The sequence below is a fragment of the Manacus vitellinus genome, unplaced genomic scaffold (genome assembly GCF_001715985.3).
Source record: "Manacus vitellinus isolate BGI_N305 unplaced genomic scaffold, ASM171598v3 scaffold_0_pilon, whole genome shotgun sequence".
Taxonomy (NCBI): domain Eukaryota; kingdom Metazoa; phylum Chordata; class Aves; order Passeriformes; family Pipridae; genus Manacus; species Manacus vitellinus.
This window is the reverse complement of record NW_021938789.1, coordinates 39271218-39284398: the sequence shown is the minus strand read 5'-3', so window position 1 is coordinate 39284398 and position 13181 is coordinate 39271218. Positions and strand designations below refer to the sequence as shown.

The following is a 13181-nucleotide window of genomic DNA, read 5'->3' as shown; positions in this document are numbered from 1 at the left end:
TTAGAGCAGCAATAAGAAGAATCGAAATAGATTATATCAGCATCTGTAACAGGGCTGCTTCAGAGGCTCACTCCTTAATGATCTGCTTATGATGAGATGTTTCACACAAAGGGCATCTTTCATCTGTGCGCTGCCTGACGGTTCCCATGCTTCTGAGACCAAACAATTTAAACAGAAGTATCCTCTCAGTTTCTGCTAAAGTCCTCTAGACAATTTTACCAAATTCTCAAGCTGGCTTCTGCTCTGCCATCCTAGACAGCAGCTGAATGCCACCCATCTCCATGCCCAGGCCCTACAGCAGCACATGGAAGCTGCTTCCTGAATGAATGGTAAGAAATACCAGATCTAATGTTGAAAACACCTCTCCAAACAGACATGCATGCTCAGACATCTAGGCAACAGATTCTGGATTCAGACTATGAGGGAGCTCTATCGAGCTCTATCGAGCACCTTTACCACAGCATTTGCAATAATTATGTGGACCTATGTCCTAGTTAGAACAGCTGAGACCGGTTCATCACTGTATGGGTGTAACCCAAAACTGTGTATTCTATAGCCTTCCATGCCATTTCCCAGAAACTGTTATCAACAGACTATTTACACCCTCTGCCCAGAGCAGCCTGACTCCTCAGGCTATAAACTGGGTGTTAAGAGGCCTGCGAGAGAGGAGGGTGCCCTCTGTCCTCACACTCTTTGTGGAACTCCCCGCCCTGAGGGAAGTACTGGGCATTCCTGCCTGAACTGGAGAATATATAATCTTGGAGTCTTGGAACTTTTTTTAACCACTCATGGGATCCAGAGGAAGACTGCAGACCACCACTCTCGACTGCAATCACTACTCTTGACCAGACTGCACCAGCACTCTCACCAACAGGTTTTCCCCTCTCCTTTTGCTTTGGACTCAGGGGGCCCAAGGAACACCACTCTGTTCATGCCCCAGGGTGCTGGGTTATACATTTGGGTTTTGTGGGTTAAAACCAATTGTTTGTCTGTATAATCGTACTTATTGTATTATTTTATTAAATTTTATTCTGATTTATAATCTCTCTTTTGAGTTGGGTTCATTTCCCCTGCCGGTTTACCTTTAAACCAGCACAACCTAATATTTCATCTTGCAGTTCCAAAACCAATAAACAACAGCATGTGAGGGAGGAATTACAGTCTCTGGAAATGGCAGCTTCCCCCGCTCTTTAAAGTTTAGATTTAGTTTCAATGTGTGCCAAGATGTTTTACAAGAACCAGTGATTCTTTCAGTCTTCCTAAGGGGAGGAGTGGAGGAACCTCACTCATGTTAGATCAGTTTTATTTCTGACTGGATTTTTGGATGATGGTTTTATCCTATCTTGGAAAAATTTAACTCTGGTATACCTACGTGTGAGTTAGTTTGTGTGAGTCTAGTTAGTTAGAAATCTCAGTAAATTATTCTTTAACTACACAGAGTATTTTGAGAGAACGCTTCCTGAGCTCACAGACAACACCACTGCACTTGGTAAATTATATTATACATTTATTTAAATGAGCTGTTACCCTAATAGGGCGGTATCTATTCTTATTTTGAGTCATTAGTGAACCACAATCAGAACCCTGACAGTCTAATTAATTTATCAGAAGCCATTAAAAACAAAAAAAAAGCCACAAGCACATTGAACCATGCTTAACTATTCATCACAGCAATCCATCACAGTTATAGTGAGGTATTTAAAAATAAGAACTATATAGTATCACAGAAAGGTTTGGCTTGCAAAGGACCTTAAAGATCCTCTAGTTCCAACTCCTCGCCATGGGCAGGGATACCACCCACTAGAGCAGGTTGCTCAAGGCCCCATCCAGCCTGGCCTTGAACACTTTCAGGGATGGAGCATCCCAGCTTCTCTGATCAACCAGTTGCAGTGCCTCAACACCTCTGAATATGTAATTTTTCCCTAACATCTCATCTAAATCTCTCTTCTTGTAGTTTAAAACTATACCCCTTTGTCCTATCACTATCTACCCGCGTAAAAAGTCCCTCTCCCTCTTTTTTATGAACCTCCTTAAAGTATCACACAATCCTGTGTGATTTATTAGAATTGTTAGGGTTGGAAAGGACCTCTGGAGATCATCTAGTTCAATGCCCCTGCCAAGGCAGGGTCACCTAGAGCAGGTGACACAGGAACATGTCCAGGTGAGGTTTGAATGTCTCCAGAGAGGGAGACTCCATGATCTCCCTGGGCAGCCTGTTCCAGTGTTCTGCCACCTTCAATGTAAAGAAGTTCTTCATGTTGAGGCAGAACTTTTTATGTTTTAGTTTATGGCCATCGCTCCTCATACTGTTGCTGGGCGTCACTGAAAAGAGTCTGGCACCACTCTCTTGGCACCCACCTTTGAGATATTTATATGCATTAATGAGACCTCCTCTCAGTCTTCTCTTCTTTAGACTAAGCAGGCTCATCTCCCGCAATCTGTCCTCATAAGAGAGATGCTCCCAAGTACTGGAAGGCCACAATAAGGGCTCCCCAGAGCCTTCTGCTCGCCAAGCTGAACAACCTCAGCTCTCTCAGCCTGTCTTCAGAGGAGAGGTGCTCCAACCCACTGATCACCTTGTAGCTTGTATCATTGGGGAATTACCTGTAATTCTCATTTGTAAGGTCGGGCTAGATTTAAAACGGTACTTCTAGCCTGCGGGTTTTCCATGCAGGGATAAATAGATGGCAGGAAGCTTTGTTAGTTACAGGGGCACCTCTTCTAAAGTCGGGGCCTCCTAAACTCTCTTGGAGGGTGCCCGCCGAGTCAAGAACAGCCGCCCGGCAGGGGCCGCGGCGGGCCGGGCCTCCCCGGCAGGTCGCGGCTCCTCCCCGGCGCTCTGAGTCACGGCCCGTCCCCGCTTGCACAAAGTCTGCGGCCGGTGCCGGCGGGGGGCCGCCTCGCTACGATTGTGAGGCGCGGGGCCCGGGCAGGATGCCCGCCCTGAGGGGACGGAGCCTCCGGGGCGGGCGGGCGTGAGGGCGCTCCCGCCCGAGGGATTAACGGCGGCCTCGCTGTCCCGTAGCGGACGGCGATTTACCTGGGTGACCGCCTCCCTCCTTCCCTCCGTCTTTTCTTCCTTCCCTCCTTCCCGGAGCCGGTCGTTTCGGCGGAGAGGGAGTGGAGCCCGCCTTCGCCCCTCCCGGAACTTTCCGTAGCCGCCCCCGCGCCAGTCAGGGGGCAGGTCCCGCGGGGCGCGGAGCCGTGAGGGGCGGCGCGGCGGGGCCGGGCCTGACTGAGTTTCGCAGGTGTCGCCCAACGCTTGGCCTCGCCGTGGGCGGGTGTCGGGCGTGTCCCCCGCAGCCGAGCAAGCTGGCCGCTCTGCCGCAGGACCGCCGGGCTGAGGGCAGTATATAGGTCACTGGAAGTAATGCCCGCCTAATCCCCTTTATCTTTTTGGCTCGGCTTTTCCGCTGCTGGTTTGTGGGGCGACCCTGGGCAGCGTTGGTCGCAAACTTCTGGGAGAGGACCCAGGCTTCGCGCAGGGCTGTGAGTGCCGAGGTGAGAGCGTGGGATGAGTGCTTTTATCTCCAAGGCGGCTCTTTCCTCACCAGTGTGACGCCTTTCAGAGTGCCAGGTATTCCTGCGTGGGTCTGTCACCCCCCTGACCCTGTGCTTGGGTGGTCAGTTCGGGTTCGGGCTGCCGATTTAACACGGGAATAACATTGATTACTTCTTCCTCGTTGCGTCACTCACCAAAATCACCGAAGGCTGTTTTGATATTTGCTTTGGATGCAAAAAATCCGAAGTCTCGGCAACTTGGGGGCCCTGGTAACTGGAGAAGGCAGCGTGCCCTGGTAAAATGATTGCTGTGTTGCTTTCTCTGGTCTTTGAGGAACTATTAGCAAGGTCACGTGAACCTGTTCTGTCGCCTAGGGTTGTTGGTAGTAACTCGGCACGGGTTTGAGTTGCTCCGTGTGGACAAATCCGTAGGTGCCGACAGGTGCCCGCTGCCTGCTCGGAGGCTGTGCCTGGGGCCAGCCTGCCAGTACAGGAGTTTACCAGGTTGGGGCATATGGTTTCTTGTAACTGAGAAATGCTCAGGCACACTTGATAGTCTTTGGAGATTTTTATTTCAGTCTGATTTTTCTCCTCTTCCCTGGGGTGTATGGTTGGTTTTCTGGTTAGCATTAACACAACTCATACGATGATGATAAGAAGAAAAAATGCATGATAATGATTGTATTATTTTATATGCCACCTCACTACTTCTGATTGAATTGAAAGAGACTTCAGAATGTGCCAGTGCCCTCTCTCTCTGCCTAGGTGTTTTCTGTTGATCAGTGTGAAACTCTGATGCTGTGCAAGGGTTTATAGTTGAATTTTCCTTCTGTACAACAGTTTTTATTCTTCTTCATCGCAGTAAGGATTCAGAGGCTCATCTTGTTAGTTGGGAAACATGATGGTTTTTATTTTGTTTTCATCTTCAGAGAAAAGAGGGACTGATAATAAACTGTCCATTCAAAGACATCTCTCACACCCCAATAAGGTAGCAGTGCTAGGTCATGCGGTACAGACCTATGTTTCTGGTCTGTGCTGATTTTATGTTGTAATTTCCAGAAGTAAACCGTTTAGAGAAATTGTTGTTTGGAAGGGTTTGTAATATCTGAAGGAGTATTAGGGTTTTCACATTATTTGTGCTGCCTTACTTCTGGGCTGTGTATAAGAGTCCGCCTGACCTGAAACTAATCTAAGAATTAGGACCTAATGCTGTAATTCGTTTCTTCCTCTCTGGCTCTGCTTTAATGAACATGGAAAGTCAAAGGGAGAAGGGAAAGACAGAAAAGCTTACAATCTACTTTGTAAAATATAAAGAGTTGCAAAGGGCAAGACTGTACCAGTGAGATACTGGTGTGACGACCGCAGTTGTAAAGCTCATGGAAAATCCAGATGCCTTTTTCTCTTAGCTGTCTCAATCAAGACAAATGTTTACAATTGACTTTGCTAACAGCTGTTTTAGTCTTATTTATTGACCCATAGTGATTGACTACATGCTACATGTGCTTTGAGAAAGAAGTGAATCCTATTAGAATGATGAAAAGCCCATGGAAGAAACTTAGCTTTTTTTTTTTTTTTTTTTTTTTACTGTGTCTAATTATATGGTGGTGATGGTAAAAATTGAATTGTGTTCTATAAGGGTTGTTTTGGGTTGGGGTTTTTGTTTTATTTTTTTTCACCTAAATAGTGTACAAATCTTCACAGAATCTGAAACCAAGAGAACCAAAATTGGAGAAACTGCTGCTCATGTGGTCTTATTTGATCCTTACACGAAACTGTTTTAGAAATTATTATAGATATATTTTCTCTTCAAAAGATTATACTAATGCATTGATACCTGTTAAGCTTAAGAATTCAGATTTACAGAATCTCAGTCCTGTCTGAAGCATCAGTTTCTCTGTTAAACTGTTCTTGAAGAGTTATCAAGATTACTTTGATATACATAATTTTAAGAGGGTTTTTTTTAAAGAACTTACAAATGCTGCTATTCCTCCTTTGCACATCTTTATTTATTAGTATACAAATGCTTCTTTTTGATCCTTGCAGAAGGTTTCATTGCAAAGCATTTTCAAATTTTAATTAGTCTTATGGAAGTCTCGTTTAGTTCTTTAATGCTTGAGTTGCATACTTGACTTCTAAAAATGCAGGTTTCCACATCCTGGTCTGATGTTATTGTGACTACTAGTTTCCCTTAAACATGAGAGAGACATTTTCTCTCTCTCTCTCTCTCTCTCTCTTTCTGTTCTCTGGGGCATATTTAGTGTCACTGGTATGTTTGTGGTGTTTATGTGCTGCTGAGAGCAAAGCTTTTGTGACCTCTTACTCCAGTCATCATTTTTGGTAACAGTTTCATAACTATATTTTGGGCTACAGACACTTAAACTGCAAGACTCTTCTCAAACATACTGACTTGGCATTGTTACCTTACTTGTGGTCTCTTCTCAGCCTAATGGGATAGGTCAGTCTTACACTAAATAACTGCAACCCCCCCCCCCAAAAAAAAATCATATACTTTATCCCTATTAGAATAAGCCCCGGGAAAGAGGGCATGAAGGAAGGCTGTTGGCAAATAGTGCTTTTTGTCCTGCTTTTGGGTGTGTTTCAGGCAGTGTAGTACACAACAGCAGATGCCTATACTTTAGGTATGTTATATGGTTTAGCATACTTTAGGTATCCTGTGACAGTCTTGAGAAAAGACAAGCAACCTTGGGGTGCTTCCAGAAAAGCCTACAAAGGCCTGCACTGGTCAGAAGTTGGGGCACGAGTGATCTGGAGATTCTGACATTTTTTTCAGTCCTTTTTGCAATCCTGGCTGTTCAGTAAGAATTTCTGTACCTTTAAAAACTCACAAAAACAGCTTCCAAGAAGCAGTGCCTTTTCCTGATGTGATTAATTTATTTGGAAAGTAGAGGTAGAACTTCACTGTGTCACAGGTAGCAGGTCAGTTAGACCTGGATCAAGTTGGCGAGGCTGCACCTCAAGAACTGTGTCCAGTTCTGGGACTCTCACTGCAAGAAAGACATTGAGGTACTGGAGCAAGTCCAGAGAAGGGCAACAAAGCTAGTGAAGGGTGAGTGTAAGTCCTATGAGGACTACAGGGAGCTCCTAAGGGAGCTGGGGTTGTTTAGCCTGGAGAAGAGCAGGCTCAGGGATGACCTTATTTTCTTCTACAACTACCTCAAAGGAGGTCGTAGCCAGATGCGGATCAGCTGCTTCTCCCAACTAGTGACAGGACAAGAGGACATAGCCTTAAGCTCCAAGGGGAGGTTCAGGTTGGGCATCAGGAAGAATTTTTTAACTGCAAGGGCGATTAAACATTGGAGTGGACTGCCCAGGGAGGTGGTGGAATGTTCAAGAAACGACTGGATCTGGCACACAGTGCTCTAGTGTAATATATGTATACACACACCACTACATTTTAAAGTGCCAGCTTAACTGTGGAAGTGCTGTGATGATAGCAAAGCATTCACCAGTTAAAGTTATTGTTATGAAGACTGAGGAGCTTTTGCAAACACATCTTGCCTTATTTTCTCTCTTAGTCATTGACTGTGAGACTTCCTCTTATTTTGGATAGGTATCTTTCAGTCAATGACTTACTGATAGTAAGGTGAGAATGCTTTCCGTGTTAACTCACGTGGCCAAAAACTTCTTGTCGAAGGTGATCCTGAAGGGCATGTCCAGGTGAAGCAATTCCATGTGGAATGGAAACAGAACAGGTAAGGTAGGAGCTGGTGACAGTCGTGATAAAAGCTCAAGGCACATGAAGACACTATCTAAGAATGTGTTACCTCTGATATTTGGTGGGATTGCTTTTAAAGAGGAAAGTTTGGAAACATGACACAAGTACAGCTATCGGCAAGCAGGAGACCCCAAGATGTACTTGGTCTTTGACTCGTGTTACCCCTGAACTAAATGTAGCACCTGTTCCTAGCAGTTGGAAAATTTGCCCTGAAATTTATTCTGTTCCAAGCTGTGCTGGCTTCCCATGGGTAGCGAGTTTTTGGGAAATCAATTACTTCTTTTTCTTTTTTTTTTCCCCTGTAAAAAAAAAGAGGTCAAATTATGATGTAATACTGAATTGCCTACACATACAGTAATGTTAGACCATGCCAGCTAATTCTGGTCTAATCGTGATTAGCATGGTAGTGGACATGTTATCTGCTTTTGTGTGGGGACATATATAGCTAGATTAGTGCTAAAAGTATTAGGCAAATTCTCACTGTGTAGTTTTTGCCATTTAACTGTAGAAGCATAGTCAAATGCTGTCTTCTCCCCTTGTATCTCTACTGTGGTCTCCAAACAGTATGAGAGACAGTTTTATTTATTCAAACATTGCATGCCTTAGAAGAACTTGTCCATTTTAAAAAAAAAAAAACAAACAGACAGAAAGCTGTGTGATACTAAAAACATGTGCTAGGTTCTTTGCATTAATAACTGTTACTGAAAGACAATTGTGCCCATTATCCTTCTAATTCTAGATAGTTTTTACAAGTTGCCTGTACTGTATATTGGTGGGGGGCAGGATTTATTTCTGTGAAAATTTTTATATAAAAAGACTTTTCTAGCAAGAGTTTAGTTTGCCTGAGGAACTGATCAAGTGATGGATGCCAGTGAAAGAGCTCACAGTTAGAAGGATTTCCTAATGAATGTGAAAAAAAATAAGCCTTCAAAATATTGGCAAGACCTATATACCAGTAAACTTCTGCAATGTAAGTTAAATTTAACTGTTGGCTGGTTTTTTTGCACTGTGCAGCCAGTTGAAGAGTTGGACTCCTGAAGAAACAATTCCACTTCCATTCACAAAATCTTTTGTAAAACCTCAGATACTTCTGAGTAAGAGGGAAGCAAATTTTGTATTTTTGAGTTAGTTTTATTAACGATTAACAGTAATCATTAATGGTATGGTAATAAATAAATGGTAATAAATAATGGTAATAAATAAACTAATTTCAGATATTTGGGGTTTTTGACACACAAGTCAAAGAGCTATGAATGAAAAGTTGCAGCCAGTCCAAAGAGGAGTGTGGGTTTTTACTGAGTTGTGTTAACTCATCTTGTTGTGGTAGGCTCCTACCCTAATGCTGCAAACCTGAGAGAGAGATAACTTGGCTTGCTGCTTCATCACTGTATTGGCATTACATTAAGAGCAGTATTTCTGTAAGCATGTATATCCTAAACATATAAGGGAAGAAGGGAGCCTGAGTAGAGAGGTGTGCCTTTTATAATTACAAGTTGAAGGTGAGACATCTGTGGCTTGTTACATTGGACTCACGGGCTTTATTAACAGAACTGTGCTGTTTGCTCCTTGAACACTTGCAATCCTTTTACGCTTTGCTTGTGCCATAAATATGGTTTAGTTCAGTGTTGTAAATGCAGTATTTCTGTAAGAAAACCTATGGAAGATGAAAGTTTCTCTCTCCTTTTGAGGAACTCCCTTGATTTTCAGTGCTAAACTTTGCAGGAAGTGCATTCTCCCAACCACAAGCAAGACGTGGATTCATTTTGGAAGTGAGGGCTCTGTTGTCTCTGTGAGTGATATAGAATCATCTGAATTCTGGGTTGTCTCCCTTGTGTACCTGATCAAGGTGCAGTGATGACAGGTGCTAGACAGCCAAAAATTTTACTGCAAACCATTAACATCTTCAGAAAAGTGTGTGTTGCTCCTTTTTTTTTTCTACTCGAATGTTGTTCTCAAACTACTCAAATGTCCTTGGAATGCTTTTGGTGTGGATTGGGAATATCAAGGAAGTAGTGGGTTTAGCTACTTTGTTACTTTGAGGTGGTTTTCCTTTTTTTCTTTTTGTTTTTGCTTTTAATTGCCCATTTTGCCATTCAGTACAGGGAAGCATAGAACATAGTCAGCAGTAGGTGTCACAGGATAATTTTCTTTCTGAATTGCTGACTTGCATTAAGATTAATTATGCTTGCCTGCTTGGAGTGGTTTCAGGTAAACAATTAGAAAGTTCTTTATCAGCTTCTTGAAACATATTCATGGGATGAGGAGCCTGTGAAGTGTTGAATGGAGGAAAAACATGGAGGGCAGAAACTGATTTGCCCTCACAATTATTCTGTTCCTAATGTTTTGGTCCCAGCAGTGTGAACAACACTGGGAGTCATTACTGTGAACTGGCTGCCAGATAACCCAGAGGTTTTTATGTCTGTCAGTGGTTGCATCTGCTTTCAGCATATTTTGCTACCATGATTTTCATGTGGTGATATTTGCCAGCAGCAGCACAGTGCTTATGGGTTCCTGACTTGCTAATGTTGATACAGCAGAACACACAGTAGTATTGAAATGTTTTTGCAGGATTCCTTTTGGCTAGATAGAGCTAGGTTTGTTTTGCTTGGATGCCAGTGGAATGCTTGGACTTGAAGAACTTTTTTTCTTCTCACAAAAACCTTTATTGTTGGAAAAAAATAAAATTAAATATTCAGAGAGCAACAACTAAGGCAGTTTAGCAAAGACTGCATTTATAATACATGCTATTTGCAAGTTACATCTTTTTCTAGTGGTGTTTTTAGCAACCTGCATGTTAGTGAAATGAGTAAATCAGAAACATTAACCCAACATTAAGGATGGAGGGCAAGGGTCCCTACGAAAGGAAGTGTTAATACTCTGTGTTAGATCTACTTCTGTAGCTGAGGGAGCAGATAAAATTCTGGGCACACAGACCGTGGTTCTGCTGACATTCAAACTAGCTCAGTTAAATCAGCTGAATTATTTGAGTTTCGATGTCTATAGAAGCTATCTGAACACTTTTTCAGGTATTAATGTTTCTTTTAGTCTTTGCTTATAAGAAAAAAATGATAGCAGAATTTGTGGCTTGTATTTGCATGAACTTTTCCCATTAGCCTTCTGTGAAATTCAACAGCATTTGAATTACTTTGTGTGCGGATACATCTTAAAAAGTTAAATGAATTAAAGATGAATGATGTTACCTGATTCTTCCTCTTGACAATTTAAAATTCTAACATGATAGCAATGCCTCTCATTTCACAGATGTTGTATTAGTTTAGGAAGTGATAAAGCATGCATAGCTTAAATTCAGTACTTGCTGTGCATTGCATCATTACCATAGCAGGTACATGTGCCATGATTCAATAGGTGAAATGTTACTGTTTAAATTTTAAAGTAGCAGCAAGTGTGGGGGCTAAAATTTTGTTGTGTTGGCAGCAAGGCATATTCTGTTACTAGTGTAGATTTGTACTGTACATTTGTACAGAGTTTTGGCAAACATTTAGAGTAACAACAGTTTAGATTTAAAAGAGGCATCAACTCAGTAACATTTCAAGAGGACTCAGCATTGGTCATGATGTCAGGAGATAATGTGATCTGAGCAGTTATAATTTCAAAATACATTCAGATATTCCGAGATAAAAATATTTATTTAAGAACAGGAGTATTGGAGTCTGTGGCATAAGGGCGTTGAGAAAACAGTTAATGGCAGAATAAATTAAATTTTCCATTCTAAATAATCCGACTAAAAGTCTGTGCAAATCAAAAGGTAAAGAATATTGATACTGCCTTGGTAGAGGTGACTGAAGGCTAGCAAATCTGGGAAATATTCTGAATGTGTTTGGGACACCTAGCAGAAATCATCCAGATCCAGGATTTTAATTATCTAGGAGTGTTGGTTAGGAGAAATGATGGGATGCAGGTTCCTAGTAAGTTGTTGGAGGACCTAAGTAAAGCTTTCCTGGTGCTAAATATGAAAAAAGCAACCAGAAGATAGGCACTTCCAAGCTTTGTTACAACTAGAAGATAAGTAACTTGTGTGAGAGTGAGCAAATGAGAGTCTGAGAAGGAGGACTCGTGCTAAAATAAAACAACTGGATTTTTAGAAAGGCAGACTTTGAATAAGTCTGGCAACATGATTCTTACCAAGTAGTTCTGTGTTTTAAGAGAAAAAAATACAAGGGAATATTGTTCCTTCAGGAAATTATGCTAGTGGCAGAAATTGAAAATATTCTTTCACAGAGGAAAATATGAAAAGTAGTGAGAGGCTGTCTTGGCTACTAGTGAGCTCTTCAGCATCAAATACAACAAGGAGGGAAAGGAAATCCCATCTGAATTGCCAAGGACAAGTGTAAAAATAAAGCATAAGCACATATAGTTCAAATGCAACATTCAGAATGGCCATCTCAAAAAGAGTAAGGAGAAATCGTTATAGAAATATAGTTAGTAAAAAGAAAGCCAGGGGAAGTTTACTTCTGTTTGACAAGTGGAGCTGTGGACAGATAATTCAAAGCAGATTGAGGTCTGTTGTTTGGTTTGGTTTGGTTCACCTCACCTTTAATAAGAGATACTGAGAGTGGGAGGTGAAACTGTGTCCAAGGCCACTGCTAAAACCCCAAGGTGGTGTGAGGAAAATGTGAGTTTGGGAGCATTTAGATAAGTTTAAATTTAAAGTGTTTAAAAAACACTACTGAAAGGGTAAGAGCTGGCTGATGTAATCCCTGAGCTGCTGCAGTTACTTAACTCATGGAGGATATGTGTAATACTGTTCCACTGAGAAGAGTAATTGTAGTGTCTGTCTGTACAGGCATCAAGGGTGAGGGGGAAGTGGAAATGAGCTGTTGTAGACTCAGTTATTTATCTTTGATTATTTGTTCAAGTATTTTTCCTGGGAATTAAACACTCCTAAAGCAGTAGAGGATGACAAAGAAATAAGCAGTAGCCCATGTGAGTTTACTTTTGAGATTAAACCATGTTAGACTAATGCAATTTCTGTCTTCAGAATGCTAACAGAAGAGGAGCAGTTGGTCTCTGATAGCTTGACTCTGTGATAGAAACTGTCAAAACTTCATTCTTGTTAAAGAATTTCTGGAGGAATTTACTGTGGGTTAGTGCTAAACTTCTTCAAAAACATTGTTTTCTCTAGAAATGGACTCATAAGATGGTGTTCTGGTGTAGGGGCATGGGGGTTTTTTGTATATATGTGAAGGATTTATATATTTTAATGGACGACAAGAATCAATGTTGTTATAAAATTGTAAAATTAGAGAATACCAAGAAACTATCACAGAATGATTGAATTCTGCTCTTAGAAAAGTTGGGGGTTTTTTTAAATAGAGCCAGTTTTCGGATTGGGGCTGAGGTTTGTGTGGCAAAAGAGCCCCACAACACAGTTCCTTGCTTCAAACATAGCAAGGCTTCTTTAAAGTAATTTCTGCCTACTGGCTTATGGGAGCAGTTGGAGAAGGCCAGAAGGACCAAATGCTTCTCCCTGAGGATTGATTCAGTAAACCTTAAAGAGCTTTGTAGTTCTTAGTATGGGGTTGTGTGACTGCATCACATATGTGAGAAGTCATCTCTGCAACTTAAATGAAGTAATCTTTCCAGCCAATGTTGATGTAGAGTCCAGTTTTGAAGATGGAATTAATTAAAAATAAAAAAGGAAAAAAGAAGGTAACATGAACCCACTGGAGGGAGTCTGGAGGAGGAGAGCAGTAAGAATATCTGGGTGACTGGAGGACTGACTGAATAAGCTGGGTGCTGTTATTTTACCTTCAAAGAAGAGAAAGAGGTAGTGGAGACATGAGAAAATGAGGGTTAGTCTATGTGTATGAGATACATGTGTTTTCCACAATGTCTTTGCTTGGTTGGTAAGGTACTGTTGCATTGGAATACGTTATCTGGAAAAATTGTGTATGATTTTAAGAACAGGTAATGAAAGCAGCTG

General features: G+C 41.8%; 1 protein-coding gene across 3 annotated transcripts in view; it reads left to right on the top strand.

Annotated features, from left to right (window-relative positions):
* Positions 1–3343: 3343 nt before the first annotated feature.
* FAM160A1 (family with sequence similarity 160 member A1) overlaps positions 3344–13181 on the top strand; it is an 86988-nt gene continuing 77150 nt past the window's right edge. For 2 of the 3 annotated variants that reach the window (XM_025894964.2, XM_029962528.1), the window contains exon 1: positions 3344–3577. The gene's annotated coding sequence lies outside the window, so the exon portion shown is untranslated. The remainder of the gene's footprint in view (positions 3578–13181) is intronic. The other variant, XM_018071797.3, reaches the window with a different exon arrangement.